This window comes from Harmonia axyridis, chromosome 3 (assembly GCF_914767665.1).
Source record: "Harmonia axyridis chromosome 3, icHarAxyr1.1, whole genome shotgun sequence".
Lineage (NCBI taxonomy): Eukaryota > Metazoa > Arthropoda > Insecta > Coleoptera > Coccinellidae > Harmonia > Harmonia axyridis.
The window spans coordinates 58,726,295-58,742,793 of NC_059503.1; the positions used below are offsets into that span (position 1 = coordinate 58,726,295).

A 16,499-nucleotide genomic window follows, 5' to 3' on the forward strand; every position below is an offset into this window, starting at 1 on the left:
CTGACAGGTTCAATTATCACGTTAAAGGTTTCAGACAGGGTGAGTCTTCGACTTGTACATATATGTCAACTGAAGATTTCTGAGCTCAAAAGAAGCACTCTTTTTCCTTACCATTGTTCCTGATTCGGATAGATTGAAAAAATAAAGGCTGTTGAAAATCCATAAAAAATAAAATTTTAGTATATCTCGACAATGGTTTATCCGAAGGAAAATTTTCGTGACATAATTTTTTATTGATATGTTGAATATTTTTGAACACAGAATTGCATCCACATCTTCCAGGTTCTTCATTATGACATTCCATAAAAATGCAATAATTTCGAAGAACCCAACTCTCAGAGTATGTTGAACGTTCATTAATGAATATTTGTCCATTTTGAAAAATACTAGTATTCCTCATATAATCCCGTATAATGTGTCGTTTTCGAATGTGTTCTTAAAAACAAGAAATTATTATTTGTGGAATTAAAAAAATTGGGTACTTTGGCTGAATGCACCTTTTGTCTTTTGCAGTTATTGATTTCAGACGTGACAACGTAGTCAATATTCATTTCTGTGAGTTTTCTCAACAGAGGTGCATTTAGCCAAAGTACCCAATTTTTTTAATTCCACAAATAATAATTTCTTGTTTTTAAGAACACATTCGAAAACGACACATTATACGGGATTATATGAGGAATACTAGTATTCTTCAAAATGGACAAATATTCATTATAATGAACGTTCAACATACTCTGAGAGTTGGGTTCTTCGAATTTATGGCATTTTTATGGAATGTCATAATGAAGAATCTGGAAGATGTGGATGTAATTCTGTGTTCAAAAAGATTCAACATATCAATAAAAAATTATGTCACGAAAATTTTCCTTCCGATAAACCATTGTCGAGATATACTGATTTTATTTTTTATGGATTTTTAACAGCCTTTATTTTTTCAATCTATCCGAATCGGGAACAATGGTAAGGGAAAAGAGTGCTTTTTTTGAGCTCAGAAATCTTCAGTTGACATATACAAGTCGAAGACTCACCCTGTCTGAAACCTTTAACGTGATAATTGAACCTGTCAGATTTGAATCAGCTTCGATACTGATCCCTTTCAGTAGTTTAGTAATATTTCAAATTTCTTTAAAGCTCAGAAATTTTCAGTTGAAATATATGTACAAGTCAAAGACTCGCCCTGTCTAAAACCTTCAACGTAAATGTTTCCTGCCAAAATTATCTAGTGGAGTAGATATAGGGGTGCGATGATACTTTTCTTATTGAAAATCTACACCACTGTCTTTTCTCGAAAAAATTGTTCAATTTCTAAAATCAACTGAGCTTCATTAAGAAAAAGGTTCTCCTGATTTTTTTCATAGAATTTTCGAGATAATCGAGTACAAAGCAAATACTATCCACAAAAATCTACAAAAATTAATTTTTCAAAATTTCTCATTAGTGATAAATGAAAGTACAAAAATTGACGTAGTGTAGTATAACGCTTTCTGATAGAAGTTGATTGAACATTTGTGAAAGACACTCAAACAATAAAAAATATTTGTGAAAATTTTTATTGTTTAGATGGCTGATTTCTCTCTTAAATGTTCAATTAAATGCTTTTGAAAGAGTTGTAATATACTGCGCCAATTTTGAACTTGCTCTCATTATTTATTGAAAAATGAAATAATAATAAACGCCTTTATTGGATAGAGATGCATTCTTCTCAGGAGCGAAGTCTAACAGTGCTATTCAACTTAATCCCCCGAGTAGAGTAATCCACAATAACATGATTTACATTGAATAATCATATGAAAAAATTGAATACTCCAAGACAAAAAAAAATAATAAAGAAAAAAACAGAACAAAAAAGGGAAACATGGAATAGAAGGACACGGCATCTAGTATTACTTAGTTATAAAACGATTACGATGACCACGAATTGATGAAACAACTTTTGTAAAAAAAGACAGTGGTGTAGATTTTCAATGAGAAAAGTATCATCGCACCCCTATATATACGCTTCTGGATATTTTTGACAGGAAACACTTACATAATTCAAAAGATTACATTATCTCTACTTCCATACCTAAAAATTAAAACAATTATGAATGTAATAATACTAGAGTTATAAGTAAAAAAATGATTTTTTTCAAACTTTATCACCCTTTATCTCGAAAAGGAAACTTGTTAGGATAAAGGTTTATAGGAATATTTTTCATGAAAAGAGTTGTTCTATCCGACGTCAAAGTTATTGAACTAAAATCTGGACCTTTCTGCATATTTACATTGCCATTGCCTCTATATTGAGATCTAAAAAAACCATTTCGTGAATGACATGTAGCAATATTTCCCTCTAATCACAAGAAACGATAAACTCTAATCAAATTGCGAAACATGTTATATTTAAATGTATATTTCACAAACAATCGAACTCCGAATGTTTGTCTTTCAATATGTAATGTGCAGATTTTGGCACCTTTCTAGTAGAGCTACCTAATCTTGATTCACCCCAAGTCTGTAGGATCCTTCAGGGAAAACCCTTAAAGTGTTTAAAGGAGGCAATTTCCTGACTGGTGCAAACAGGATTATAAAGGCGTTGTTATGTTTGGGGATGTGATACACTTAAAGGGCAACTTTGAACTTCCGTTGGCGGCCCCTTATGGTATACAATAAAAAATCAAGAGAGTGGTCAGTCCCCTTCCCTTTAAACTACTTAAAAGGGTGTGATACGGACAGTCCCCAGGTTGCAGCAACAAGTGTGTAATATTTCAGGGCCAACCGAGGAGATATGTCTTGGAAAATAGAGAAAGGGGCAGCACAAAATCGACAGAAGAGTGAATATCCTGGATTGTCCACGATGTGAAGCCTGAAAAATTAGTATTCAAATGATATTTAGATAGCTGGACTTTTATCTCCAAGCTATCTCAAAAATAGTCTATTGAATATTTTGAATACAATTCACGATATGACAGTATGGCTTTTGATAGCGTTCCACATGAGAGTCTGCTGAATAAGCTTCGACAATATACGGCATAAGAGTAAATGTCTATGAAATATTCGAATTATACTTGACAAAACGATCCCAAAGGTCAAGTGGAAAAATTCCTCTTTGAACACAAGGGGAGTCGAGACCGGAGTACCACAAGGTTCTATATTGGGATCTATCAGGTTCATTATCTTCACGAATAGTTTATATGTGAACGTAGAAGCTGATAAAATATGCAGCTATTCAGAAACTACAGTAATTCTCAATATATCCAAAAAAGCAACCTGTTAAACAAGACACCAAATTCATTGAAGATACCAAAAAATGGTTTCACGCCAATGGTTTGCAAAAAAACACCGAAAAACCTCAAAAGCTGATTTGTACTACCAGAAAGTCAATTAATGCATCTTTAACATACTTAGGGATACATTTTCAGTCTTCACTCGTCTGGAACAAATATGTCGATGAATTATGTGGACGGCTCTCGACAGCGATATTTATAATAAGAATAATAAAACAGATTTCAAGTGTAGAAACAAACATATTATTCGACCTTCCACTGTCAGATGTTGAATGCAATCATTATGTGGAGACAACATATTCGCATCGAAAAAGTTCTACTGAAACAAAAAAGGTCAATAAGAACACTCTTTGGTTTGAAACAAACTGAAAGATGCCGAGATATTTTCAAGAGTGTTTCATACTCACCTGTGTGAAATATGTTCATCCGAAAAACGAAAAATAACAAGCTGAAACTTCCATGAATATAATACTGACGAGAAACATAACTTTGCTCTTCCATATGTCAAACTGAAGAAAACCCAGCAAGGCCCAAATTTCACACGTATAAATATACACACAATAAATTGCCCGATGACATCAAAAGATTGAATGAAAAATGCGTTCAATAAAAAAGTGTAGGAAGTTTTGATATAGAACACAAAATTTAGCCTAAACAATCATTTGAATGTTTTTGTATATAATTTTTTTCTTATTTTGATTGGATTTTCATTACAAACCGTGAAAATTATTGACGGTGAATATCTATAGTGCATAATGGGATGTAAAGGGTGTTTTTTTTAGAGCTATAGAACTTTAAATTGCAATAGAACAACGATGGATTGATTATTCGATTGACATGAATTTTATATATCCGCAAGATAATCTTGTGGCATTACATTTTAAATATCATTTCTGGCATATGACCGCCACGGCTGGCTCGGATGTAGTCCAATCTGGACTTCCAATTTTCGATGACTTTTTCCAACATTTGTGGCTGTATATCGGCAATAACACGGCGAATGTTGTCTTCCAAATGGTCAAGGGTTAGTGGCTTATCCCCATAGACCAATGACTTTACATAGCCCCACAGAAAATAGTCTAGCGGTGTTAAATCACAAGATCTTGGAGGCCAATTCACAGGTCCAAAACGTGAAATTAGGCGGTCACCGAACGTGTCTTTCAATAAATCGATTGTAGCACGAGCTGTGTGACATGTTGCGTCGTCTTGTTGGAACCACAGCTCCTGGACATCATGTTCAATTCAGGAATGTAAAAGTTAGTAATCATGGCTCTATACCGATCACCATTGACTGTAACGTTCTGGCCTTCATCGTTTTTGAAGAAGTACGGACCAATGATTCCACCAGCCCATAAAGCGCACCAAACAGTCAGTTTTTCTGGATGTAACGTTGTTTCGACATACACTTGAGGATTAGCTTCACTCCAAATGCGGCAGTTTGGTTTGTTGACTTAGCCATTCAACCAGAAGTGTGCTTCATCGCTAATGGCTGTAGTGCGCGATACGTATTCCGCACAGAATCATTATTTTCGAAATGAAATTGCACTATTTGCAAACGTTGTTCAGGCGTGAGTCTATTCATGATGAATTGCCAAACCAATCTGAGAATAAATCACTTGACAGCTGTTAAATCTGTCGCCATCTTGAACAGGAATGCCAACTTAAAGTTATATACCTCGAAAAAAACACCCTATACTACTCATATAAATAATTTTAATGAATATTTTTAAAGAAAAGTAGCAACCACTAATTGGAGGTAAATAAAAATTTCTGGCCTAATCTAAAAGAGTGCAATAGTAAAGAAAGATGGTGTAATCGCAAAATCCTGCATATCTCACATATGATCGAGTTACAAACGTGGAAACTCTCAAAATAATGGATAAGAAAGAAGAGGTGGTAATTATCAAAAACAAAATCTTAGAATACCTTGGACATGTTAAGCGATTGTCTAAATACGAATTGCTGAGAACAATAATGAAGCATAGAATAAGGGAGGTTCAAACGTAAGCAGAGGAAGGATAAATATATCCTTCTTTTCGTAGCTAATAGGCTACGAAATCATACAGAATGATTCTAATTGACTTTCAATGAATTGTTTCGATCTGCTAACAAAGTGAAAATTGATGAAATAATTTCCAACCTCCAGTGGGAGATGGAAGCAGAAGAAGAGGTATTGTAAACTATGCTCGCACTTGAAGGATATTATATTCAAGGAATACTTTAAAATCAACTAGAAGATTTTTTGAAATAAACAATTCAGTGACATTGTTTCAATTGATTGTAAAACCTTCTTTCTACTCCTTACTTGCACATTAAAATATCAAACTCATTTGATGATATCATTTAGTTCCTCAGAAAAACAATCATCCACCAGTTCACCCCATTAAATTATCAACCCTAACCTTCAGGATACCAATCAACTGACCACTTCCGAATTGAATTATAACCGCAAGAAGTCCATTCAGGCGTTATCACGTTACAACCCAAGGACATCTACAGGTCCACCCCTATCTCCTGGCCATTACCCCGTTATTATGAAGGGATTAACCTGCCGGTTATCTGACGACGGGGCCGTCTAAACAAACCCTTAACGCTCTCCTACAAGAACTCCGCGGGCGCCCGAGGGTCCAAGGATGTTGTGGTCAGTTACAACCCCTCGGACGCTGCGAGGGTGCGGAAACATCTGCTTGGCTGGGGCGCGACGAGCAACAGGTCAGCCATATTTCAAGGGGGATGTCTTGAGAATTGCATAATGGGGGCAAGATGGTCAGTGATGATGACCTCGTGTAATATTTCATTGTGGAAGGTCAGAAAGTCAACCTTCGTTATTCTAAGGCTTCATTAACTATGTACGCGAAAAGAGCTGCGTATATCGAAGGGATGCGAAGTGGTGATGTGTTTGAATTTCTTTTACCAGTTGAGTTTTCGGTAAACAATAATTTTTGTTTCAACTCCGTTAATACATTTGTATCAGAGAAAAGTACTTACAAATTGAAAGGAGAAGTGACCAGTAATACTGCCACTTCTTTGCTTCAAAGGATGATAATACTTTTGAGATAAAGCAATACAAAAACAGAGGAAATGTAAACGAGGCATCATACATTTCATATATTATAAATCTTCGATTCTATATTCATTATAATTGCGGCATTCCAATTATTGAAACTGTATCCGAATCAAAATGCTCCGCTGAATGAAGCAATTTATCAGAGTTTCAACTATGTTAGGTACCATCGATACTGACCTACTTTCACCAACAATAAAGCGTTCTCGGATCGAATTGAATTGTAGTCATCAGTATTGAAGTTTTTCCATTATTTATTCAGGCTCAATGGTCTAGGGGTATGATTCTCGCTTTGGGTGCGAGAGGTCCCGGGTTCAAATCCCGGTTGAGCCCATAATTTTTTTTTCGAGTGAAATGTTTTATATGGTACTTTATTCTATCCAGGTCGAGTGAAAGTACCAGAAGAAGAAGTTCTTGTACGATTCTTCTTTCAATCAGGCTCAATGGTCTAGGGGTATGATTCTCGCTTTGGGTGCGAGAGGTCCCGGGTTCAAATCCCGGTTGAGCCCATAATTTTTTCCTCAAGTGAAATGTTTTATACGGTACTTCATTCAATCGAGGTCAAGTGAAAGTACCAGAAGAATAAGTTCTTGTACGATACTTCTTCCAATCAGGCTCAATGGTCTAGGGGTATGATTCTCGCTTTGGGTGCGAGAGGTCCCGGGTTCAAATCCCGGTTGAGCCCATAATTTTTTCCTCAAGTGAAATGTTTTATACGGTACTTCATTCAATCGAGGTCAAGTGAAAGTACCAGAAGAATAAGTTCTTGTACGATACTTCTTTCAATCAGGCTCAATGGTCTAGGGGTATGATTCTCGCTTTGGGTGCGAGAGGTCCCGGGTTCAAATCCCGGTTGAGCCCATAATTTTTTCCTCAAGTGAAATGTTTTATACGGTACTTCATTCAATCGAGGTCAAGTGAAAGTACCAGAAGAATAAGTTCTTGTACGATACTTCTTTCAATCAGGCTCAATGGTCTAGGGGTATGATTCTCGCTTTGGGTGCGAGAGGTCCCGGGTTCAAATCCCGGTTGAGCCCATAATTTTTTCCTCAAGTGAAATGTTTTATACGATACTTCATTCAATCGAGGTCAAGTGAAAGTACCAGAAGAATAAGTTCTTGTACGATTCTTCTTTCAATCAGGCTCAATGGTCTAGGGGTATGATTCTCGCTTTGGGTGCGAGAGGTCCCGGGTTCAAATCCCGGTTGAGCCCATAATTTTTTCCTCAAGTGAAATGTTTTATACGGTACTTCATTCAATCGAGGTCAAGTGAAAGTACCAGAAGAATAAGTTCTTGTACGATACTTCTTTCAATCAGGCTCAATGGTCTAGGGGTATGATTCTCGCTTTGGGTGCGAGAGGTCCCGGGTTCAAATCCCGGTTGAGCCCATAATTTTTTCCTCAAGTGAAATGTTTTATACGGTACTTCATTCAATCGAGGTCAAGTGAAAGTACCAGAAGAAGAAGTTCTTGTACGATTCTTCTTTCAATCAGGCTCAATGGTCTAGGGGTATGATTCTCGCTTTGGGTGCGAGAGGTCCCGGGTTCAAATCCCGGTTGAGCCCATAATTTTTTCCTCAAGTGAAATGTTTTATACGGTACTTCATTCAATCGAGGTCAAGTGAAAGTACCAGAAGAATAAGTTCTTGTACGATTCTTCTTTCAATCAGGCTCAATGGTCTAGGGGTATGATTCTCGCTTTGGGTGCGAGAGGTCCCGGGTTCAAATCCCGGTTGAGCCCATAATTTTTTCCTCAAGTGAAATGTTTTATACGGTACTTCATTCAATCGAGGTCAAGTGAAAGTACCAGAAGAATAAGTTCTTGTACGATACTTCTTTCAATCAGGCTCAATGGTCTAGGGGTATGATTCTCGCTTTGGGTGCGAGAGGTCTCGGGTTCAAATCCCGGTTGAGCCCATAATTTTTTCCTCAAGTGAAATGTTTTATACGATACTTCATTCAATCGAGGTCAAGTGAAAGTACCAGAAGAATAAGTTCTTGTACGATTCTTCTTTCAATCAGGCTCAATGGTCTAGGGGTATGATTCTCGCTTTGGGTGCGAGAGGTCCCGGGTTCAAATCCCGGTTGAGCCCATAATTTTTTCCTCAAGTGAAATGTTTCATATGGTACTTCATTCAATCGAGTTCAAGTGAAAGTACCAGAAGAAGAAGATTTATTCGATTCAGCTTTCAATCGGGTTTCAATTGGGTTCCCAAAACGTGAATAATTCAAGTAGAATAACGAAAATTCGTTATCCAATATCCACTTCAAAACGTGACAAAATTTCAAACAGAATATCGAAAAAAAAATAAAGCACTTAGATGAACTGAGGACTTTTCGGGCCCTCGAACATCTATGCGCCCTTGGAGCTATCAAATGCTCACGACTGAATTAAGAATATTATCCAACAAAGAGAATGGAATGTATTTTCGAACACCAAATTGGAAGGAGAAAACGAAAAAGAATGTCTGAAATTTTTATAACGACACACGCATCTTCTCGGATCGGCATGACATCATAATCAAGAACTTCGGAAACAGATGATAATCGAAACAAACGACTAACAGGGTCGCCCCGAGGCGTAAGATCCATCTTATTAATATCGCGGTCCCGGTACAAGACCACGCATCGATAATAGATAGCAATTTTTCCGTACTGACAATTTTCCAGCAGAACAACCCTCCCGGTCGAAGGGCGAAAACATCGACCCCCCGTTTTCCATCCTTCCCTCCCCTGCCTACCCCCCCGGATCCGTCTGGTTTGGGCTATACACCTATTGGATTTCTTTTTCAATCGAAAATCTCGCGGGCCTCGCAACTTTCCGCGCTCCGCTTGTTTTTATTGAAAAATTATTCAATTATAAAGTTTTAAAACAGATTGAAAATCACACGGTTCAACGCATCGTCGAATTTTGAGGTTATGGATTGTCGACGGCGAAACAGTTCCGCTTCGCGTGCCTAGGGCGGAAACGGATGCATCGGGAAAATCCTTTCTTGGATGTATAAGTTTCTGCAGATTATTTCAGGTCCGTGATTGTTCAATTTTTGGATGACTTGTCAATATTTTTTAAATAAAAAATTATTTTCTAAGACTTGGTTACTTTGAATTTCAGTTTTTTTTTTTTATAATTAGATCTGCCAGGTATAACACAGAAAATTTTTCTCAATGTTCGTTCTGGGACCTTCATTTCTTATAGTACGAAGTTGGCTGCCATTGAAAGGAACTTGATTATAAGCAAATTACTAAAATTGTCCCAAATTCGATGCTCACTGGGGACATCTCGAAAACTATAAGTATTATAAGGTGTACAACTTTGCTTCCGTCGTTTCGCAATAAATGGATGTTCTGATAAGTGGTATTCGAAAGAATAGATACAATAATAATGTTTATTGAATTAAAATTATTGAAATTAAATTAAAATTATTAAATTAAAATTAAAATGTTCATTATTATATTATTATTATTATTAAGAAGCTTAGGCATTTGTTAACATCACGCTATCGAAATATTAGTCGATTTATGTCTGCATCATAAAGTTATTCTCGTAAGTAATTGCACAAGTGCATCAAAATTACCGATAATCTTGCATGACAGCGTGTTGTCATAAAAACTGCATGAGTTCCCGAATAAACTATTACATCACTTGTCAAACTGATGCAGAAGGGAATTGCCATAGATTCGAACTGTGTAAGATGCATAGAAACTATGCATCTATGAACTGAACAATTATCGCAGTGCTGTTTCGCTTCCTACAATGCAATTATCGCTGTAATTTTCGATAATTGTTCTCCATATACATCGAACTTTTGACAGGAGGGAAATATTCGCTGTAGTTTTCGATAATTGTATTCCATTTACATAGAATTTTTAGACAGGAGGGAAATATTCGATTAAACATGTCAAAAAAGTGCTTCTCAAACAGAAGAGTGCTATAAGAGCTATTTTCAATATGGAAACAACAGACTCTTGCAGAGAAATTTTTAAGAGGGAAGGGATACTCACCGCTACGTCAGTTTTCATACTCACATGCGTCAAATATGTTCACCAACATCAAGATAAGTTTCCTAAAAACTCTCACTTCCATAGCTATAATACACGAGAGAAACAACATTTTTTCTATACCGCAAGCAAGAATAGGGAAGACACAGCAAGGTCCTAGTTACACATGTCTCAAATTGTATAACAAGCTCCCAAGTTATGTAAAAGAGTTAAACTTACCTGCCTTCACCAGGAAAGTGAAAAAGTTGCTTTTGGAAGAGACTATATACGAGTTGAACGAATTCTACGACTTTTATTTTTAAGTGTTTCAACTATTTATTATAATTTTTTATATACTATAATTGTATTATACTATAGGTGTATGTTTTACTAACTTGACAAGCTATGTAATTCTTTGATGGCAAATATTTACACATGATGTATGTTTTAATAATTTTATATTTCTACATGTGTAAATAAATAATAAAAAAAAAAAAATAACTTACGAGCCAAATCCCCGTCATTCGGGGAAGGTTTTAATTTTCTGCTTTAATATGAAGAAAGAACGTGCCGAGAGTGGTTTCAACGCTTCAAGAACGGTGATTTTATGACGGTCGAAGAGAGAAGGTTTTCCAAGATGCTGAACTGGAGGCATTACTTGATCAAGACTCGTGTCAAATGCAAGACGAAGTGGCAGGATCATTGGAAGTGACGCAACAAGCCCTTTCAAAACGCCTGAAAGTCATGGGAATGATTCAGAAACAAGTAAATTGGGTGTCGTACGAGTTGAAGCCGAGAAATGTTGAATGGAGTTTGTTTGCTTGTAAACAGCTGTTTGCAAGGCAAACACGGAAGGGATTTCTGCATCGCATTGTGACTGGAAACGAAAAATGGGTTCATTACTATAATCCCAAGCGCAGAAATCATGGGGATATCCCGGTCATACCTCCACGTCGAAACGGCCAATCCGAATATTTAGGTTCCAAGGTCCTGCTCAGTATTTAGTGGGACCCGCTCGGCGTAGTGTATCATAAGTTGTTAAAACCAACTGAAGCAATCACAGGTCATCGTTATCGAACGCAATTAATACTCAGAATCGAAAATGTATAAACGGTTTTTCACAATGAAGCCTCCAATTTTGGAAAAAAAAAATGCGGAAACAAAGTTGTATGCCTATTTATAGGGTGTTTTATTCTCAGTTTGGTTTGGCAATTCATCATGAATAGACTCACGCCTGAACAACGCTTGCAAATAGTGCAATTTATTTCGAAAATAATGGTTCTGTGCGGAATACGTATCGCGCACTACGTCCATTAGCGATGTCGTCGGTGTTTAGCTGATTAATTTTTGGAAGCAGAAAATCAGACAGCCATATGAAACAACTTTCGAAACCCGTTACAACGATATTCTTGTCAGGCTTCTTCGCATAAATAATAATAAGAGAGTTTATTCATGAAAATACATTCAATAAACTCTATAATACTGTAGAGTTTTATAAAAATATAAACTGTGCACAGTAAAGGTTCGTATCTTTGACGAAACATATTTTTTTTTTCAGTAGCATTCAGTGGTCCGGTCATTGAAAAATATAAAAGATGAGGAAGTGTTAGGATATTCAAATATATTCAGTTCCATTTGTGACATTGGAAAAAGTGAAAATTGTCCACAATTCGTGTATTCTATCGAATGCGACTACCTATCAAGCCCGGACTAACAAATCATACCCAACAAAATCCTCTCGTTCCAATCGTTTCCCCATTCCAACAATAATTCCGCACCTTCCCCCCCGCGGGGTTACGAGGAACCCCCCGCGCATTAAAACCGTTTGTTTCGCGCCATAATCAAAATAATTGAAGGCGATTGTACGAATTCCATCAAACGGAAACAATACATAACCTCAATCCGTTTGAAACAAACAAACGCGAAGCGCCTCGCCGACAAACGATTTCAATTAAAATGGCGGAGTAAAAACAAAAGCGACACAACCGTCGCAGGTGACTCGATCGCCGCCGCCGCCGTAGGAGAATTTCAAAGCTCGCTTCTTATTTGCGAGGACAAAGATACTGCGCGGCGGCAGTTGCCGCTTAACGAATGGGTGAAAATTGTAATTTGATTATTTTGTATTAATTATGATCCGGGTGTGGGTCGCGGTTGGCGGAGAAATTAGAAATTTGCCTTTCTTGGGCGCAGCGGGAAGTGCAGATTGGAAAATCACAGCGTGACATAAATGATGTTTTGTACTGAGTGGGGTTGGGATTCGGGGTCTTCCTCCAGGTGCAGAAATCTATTTTATTGGTACGAATCTAAGAGCCTATCGTCCGATACAATATCTTGAATAGTTTCTGAGCTAACCTCTAGACACTGCACGGATGAATAGACTGAACAGTTATAATAGAAGTGCAGAAAGCATTGATAATTCTGCCACGAGTTCAAAATTCAAAAATGAGTCACGAAGTGGCAAGAATGATGAGCCTTCTTAATGAGTATTGTAACCTCTTTGTTACAACTCAAAATGCCTATGCACAGTCGATTGTTTTGAGTCGTAGTTCTGATCTCTGGATTCACCAAATGGAAGGGACGAAAACCCAGGTCTATCAAACACCCCTTATATTTACACAAGTATTTCACAATCTGAATTTTTAATATATCTGGTACCATTAAAATTTGCAAACAATAATTTACAAAAATGGAAATACATATAAGTGAATCCAGAGTTTTTATATGTTCAAGAATAATCAATGAAATTTTCTGAATTTACAAATAACTTCCCTGAAGAGATAAGTCCTAGCTCTATACTGAGCCAATCTTCCTCCACCGAAGTTGATAAGAACTTAAGTCTAACAGTTCTTCAATAGCAAGGAGAGTAAATACTGTGGCTTGTAAGCTGACAATTGACAATGACGTTGGGCTGTCTTTTGACGAAGGACTCTCAATGTAATGATCAAATTTTCAGCTTTTAACAAGAACTCCAATCAGAAATTTAGTACAAAAAAAAATGCCAAAAAATAACTTATTTTGAGGATAATAGAGGAAAACAATTATAAAAATTTCGCTGAGATAATTATCGATATTCATTCAAAGAAACCAGAAAAAGAAATGATATGACAGTTTCACTGTATCGGGTACACATGCACGAAGATACGCATTGGCGTACGCCCAGATTTTCATCAACTGTCTTCTTCAGTTGAATATATTTAATTTGAAATGTAGCATGCTGCAGTATCTATTCTTTATTTCACTGAATTTTTATTGAAATATATAAATATATTTCCATAAATATCATTTAGTAATGTTTGCTTTAAAAATCTTGGTTGGCCAAATCTTATTTTCTGTATCTCAGATTTGTCAGTTACCTAATAGATAAATCCGCGACAGCGAAAAAAATTTTCCGTTCCCAATCATCTCGAACGACAGTTCATATAAAATTCTGCGAGTAATCTCCAACGATTTTCTATAGCATAGCATTCAGAACATACACTGTGTCCGTAAAGTATGGAACAAATTCATTTTCAGCTAAACAAACCATTTGAAGACATATTCCTGAAACATGTCGATTTTTATATTAATTTACCGTATTTTAAAATAATAAAATAATATACAGGGTGAATTACTTTCGAGTAATGACGTCACCGTAATTTTTTCAAATGGAACACCCCCATTTTGTCTCAATTTTACCATTACTCTAGCTGAGCTGATTCCAAAAATGTATCACATGTTGATTCCAATTGGTACAGGGTGGATTAAAATACAATAGTTTTGTGTGTGCTCATAAAGTAACGCGTAACATTAGTTAAATTAACAATAGTATCAAAAATACTTATTGTCTAGCGGCAATTGGTTTGAATGTAACACCCTGTAGTTTGTTACATTTTTAATAAAAATGAGCTGTTTGGTACTTGTGGTCTAGCAGACAGAATATGAGCACACACAAAACTATTGTATTTTTGTCCACCCTGTACCAATTGGAATAAACATGTGATACATTTTTGGAATCAGCTCAGCTAGAGTAATCGAAAAATTGAGACAAAATGGGGGTGTTCCATTTAAAAAAATGACGTTGACGTCATTACTGGAAAGTAATTCACCCTGTATATTAGATTATTAATTTAAAATACGGTAAATTAAATTAAAAAATCGATATGTTTCAGGATTATTTCTTAAAATGGTCTGTTTAGCTAAAAATGAATTTGTTCCATACTTTACGGACACAGTGTATGTATCCAACGTTAAAATTGTTAGTGTGATCTATTTTTGTGAATTATATTCTTTGGTCTTTGGTTGATGTTGTACCGATATATTTTTGTTCAATGATATAGTCCTGAATTTTTACGTTCAGATATTTCAAGATAACCTTTTTAGCTAAACTTTCTTTCTTGTTGAAACAGCCGGTCGCAGAAAAAAAATAACTACGGTGAAAATTGTAGAATCGAAGGACGGACCTCCTCCGCCTTCAACAATGGCATAAAAATGAAAAGGGCATGTATACATAATTGAGTTAATTCCGCCGACTCCGCCGGTCTGTCGGCAAATGAATAATTCCGGACTCCTTCGACTCGCGGAATTAACCGAACGGCCCCTAAATATTTGATAAATTCGGGTATTTGTTCTTTGCGCCCGCCCGGGGCCCGTTCGCAGGAAGAAACCTGGGGAAAACACAAATTGACAACGCCGGTCGCAGAGAGCAAAAAAAAACCGGCTAATTTCTATTTATTTTTAATTGAATACGTAATGAGGCGTTTCGCGAGCTCGTTACTCGCCGAGAATGATTCTCCGTTTTCTACTGATGGGGGGTGCGTTCATTTTCGAAGGGTGACTTGATCGGGGGGTTTCTGATCTGACAAGAGATCGAAAGATTTTACCCGTCTATGTCATCTTAGTCAAAATTATCGTTTCTCTATTTCAGTATCGTAAGGAGTTCATTACAGTACTGAAAACAATAGTGTAATGAGTTCATTACAGCATTGTGTTCAGTTATATTTTTCGTTTTGTGGTTGTCTACACTGACTTATCCTATCAAATTTCAACGTCAATTGTCAATATAATATAATTTGGATAAAGTGAAAGGATTTTCAATATTATTCGCTAATTATCTTAATTCTGGTGGTATTAAATCGATTTCGTCAGACATAATTCACGAATTTAATGCATAATTAAAAATTATTACAAAATTCAAAACGTACGATTCAAATTCAAATCCCGTAATCTGTCAATTTTAGTCACGCCAACTGCCCAGATACAAGGATGTATGATCTGATTTTTCATTGAATTTCGACAATATCTCACAAAACTTGACTGAAATAGAGAATGTTTGTCTAATACTCGTTGCAGAAAGCAATGCCAACACTCCTGCATTCGAATTTCGTATTCGTGTCGGAATAGGAGCCCATTTTTCAACTAGTTTCAGAATATACAATTATACTTGTGTTTTGTTATCCTAAATCTCAAAACCTTCATAGGGTAGGTTGTTCTCGACTATTAAAATCTAAGGCCACAAAAAACGGCTTTTTGCATATTTTTTGCGAGTATCTCATTTCTATCGGTTTTTTGTTATTTGTATTCAGCATCAATATTGTAGTGGATTGAATTTCCTACAACTTTGTCTCGAACTTTTTTAATTTGTTGAATCGTTTTCGAGATAGAGGGCGGAGAGCGCTGTTAGAGCATCATTCAAGGTCAACTGGTAGTCCCAGTCAGATATATGCCAAAAAGTTTATTAATTATTGATAAATACATAATTATTAATCACTCTCACTAAATGTTTTATAATTTTTTTTTCATTATATAAATATCCAGTGTGTTTCCAAATTAGACATGAACCTTGGAGGACATGTTAGTGTAGTTCATTTGCTGTCTTTTGAGCCATATTAGTGATTACCAAAATTCGACAGCTTACAAGATATTTGACTTGTTGTAATTTTCAAAAGATTTCTCACCTTACTTCGTTTTTTTTACGTTGACCATTTTACATATAATTTATGAATACATTTTCTACTGAAATTTTGAGTTTAATTGCAATAAAAATGATAAATTTATCTCCTTCCTTTGCTTTTTTGCCCTTTCATTTCAAAATCTGCTGAAACAAAACCATTGCCTGCATTCTAACGAAAACTTTTTTAGAAAACGAAGAAGTTTTCAAAATAATTCTTGCATACATAATTTGTGGAATTCGAAAGTTGCACGCAAATTCATAT

General features: G+C 36.1%; 1 protein-coding gene and 11 non-coding genes across 12 annotated transcripts in view; all 12 read left to right on the plus strand.

The window, feature by feature from the left end:
• The window catches only part of LOC123675533 (nuclear pore complex protein Nup88), a 164,500-nt gene that overhangs the window by 56,682 nt on the left and 91,319 nt on the right, over positions 1 to 16,499 (plus strand). The window lies entirely within an intron of this gene.
• On the plus strand, positions 6,592 to 6,663 carry Trnap-ugg. Its single transcript has one exon. It is a non-coding gene; the product is annotated as a tRNA-Pro (tRNA).
• Trnap-ugg lies at positions 6,768 to 6,839 on the plus strand. The gene has a single exon. It is a non-coding gene; the product is annotated as a tRNA-Pro (tRNA).
• Trnap-ugg lies at positions 6,944 to 7,015 on the plus strand. Its single transcript has one exon. It is a non-coding gene; the product is annotated as a tRNA-Pro (tRNA).
• On the plus strand, positions 7,120 to 7,191 carry Trnap-ugg. Its single transcript has one exon. It is a non-coding gene; the product is annotated as a tRNA-Pro (tRNA).
• Trnap-ugg lies at positions 7,296 to 7,367 on the plus strand. Its single transcript has one exon. It is a non-coding gene; the product is annotated as a tRNA-Pro (tRNA).
• Trnap-ugg lies at positions 7,472 to 7,543 on the plus strand. Its single transcript has one exon. It is a non-coding gene; the product is annotated as a tRNA-Pro (tRNA).
• On the plus strand, positions 7,648 to 7,719 carry Trnap-ugg. The gene has a single exon. It is a non-coding gene; the product is annotated as a tRNA-Pro (tRNA).
• Positions 7,824 to 7,895, plus strand: Trnap-ugg. Its single transcript has one exon. It is a non-coding gene; the product is annotated as a tRNA-Pro (tRNA).
• On the plus strand, positions 8,000 to 8,071 carry Trnap-ugg. The gene has a single exon. It is a non-coding gene; the product is annotated as a tRNA-Pro (tRNA).
• Trnap-ugg lies at positions 8,176 to 8,247 on the plus strand. The gene has a single exon. It is a non-coding gene; the product is annotated as a tRNA-Pro (tRNA).
• Trnap-ugg lies at positions 8,352 to 8,423 on the plus strand. Its single transcript has one exon. It is a non-coding gene; the product is annotated as a tRNA-Pro (tRNA).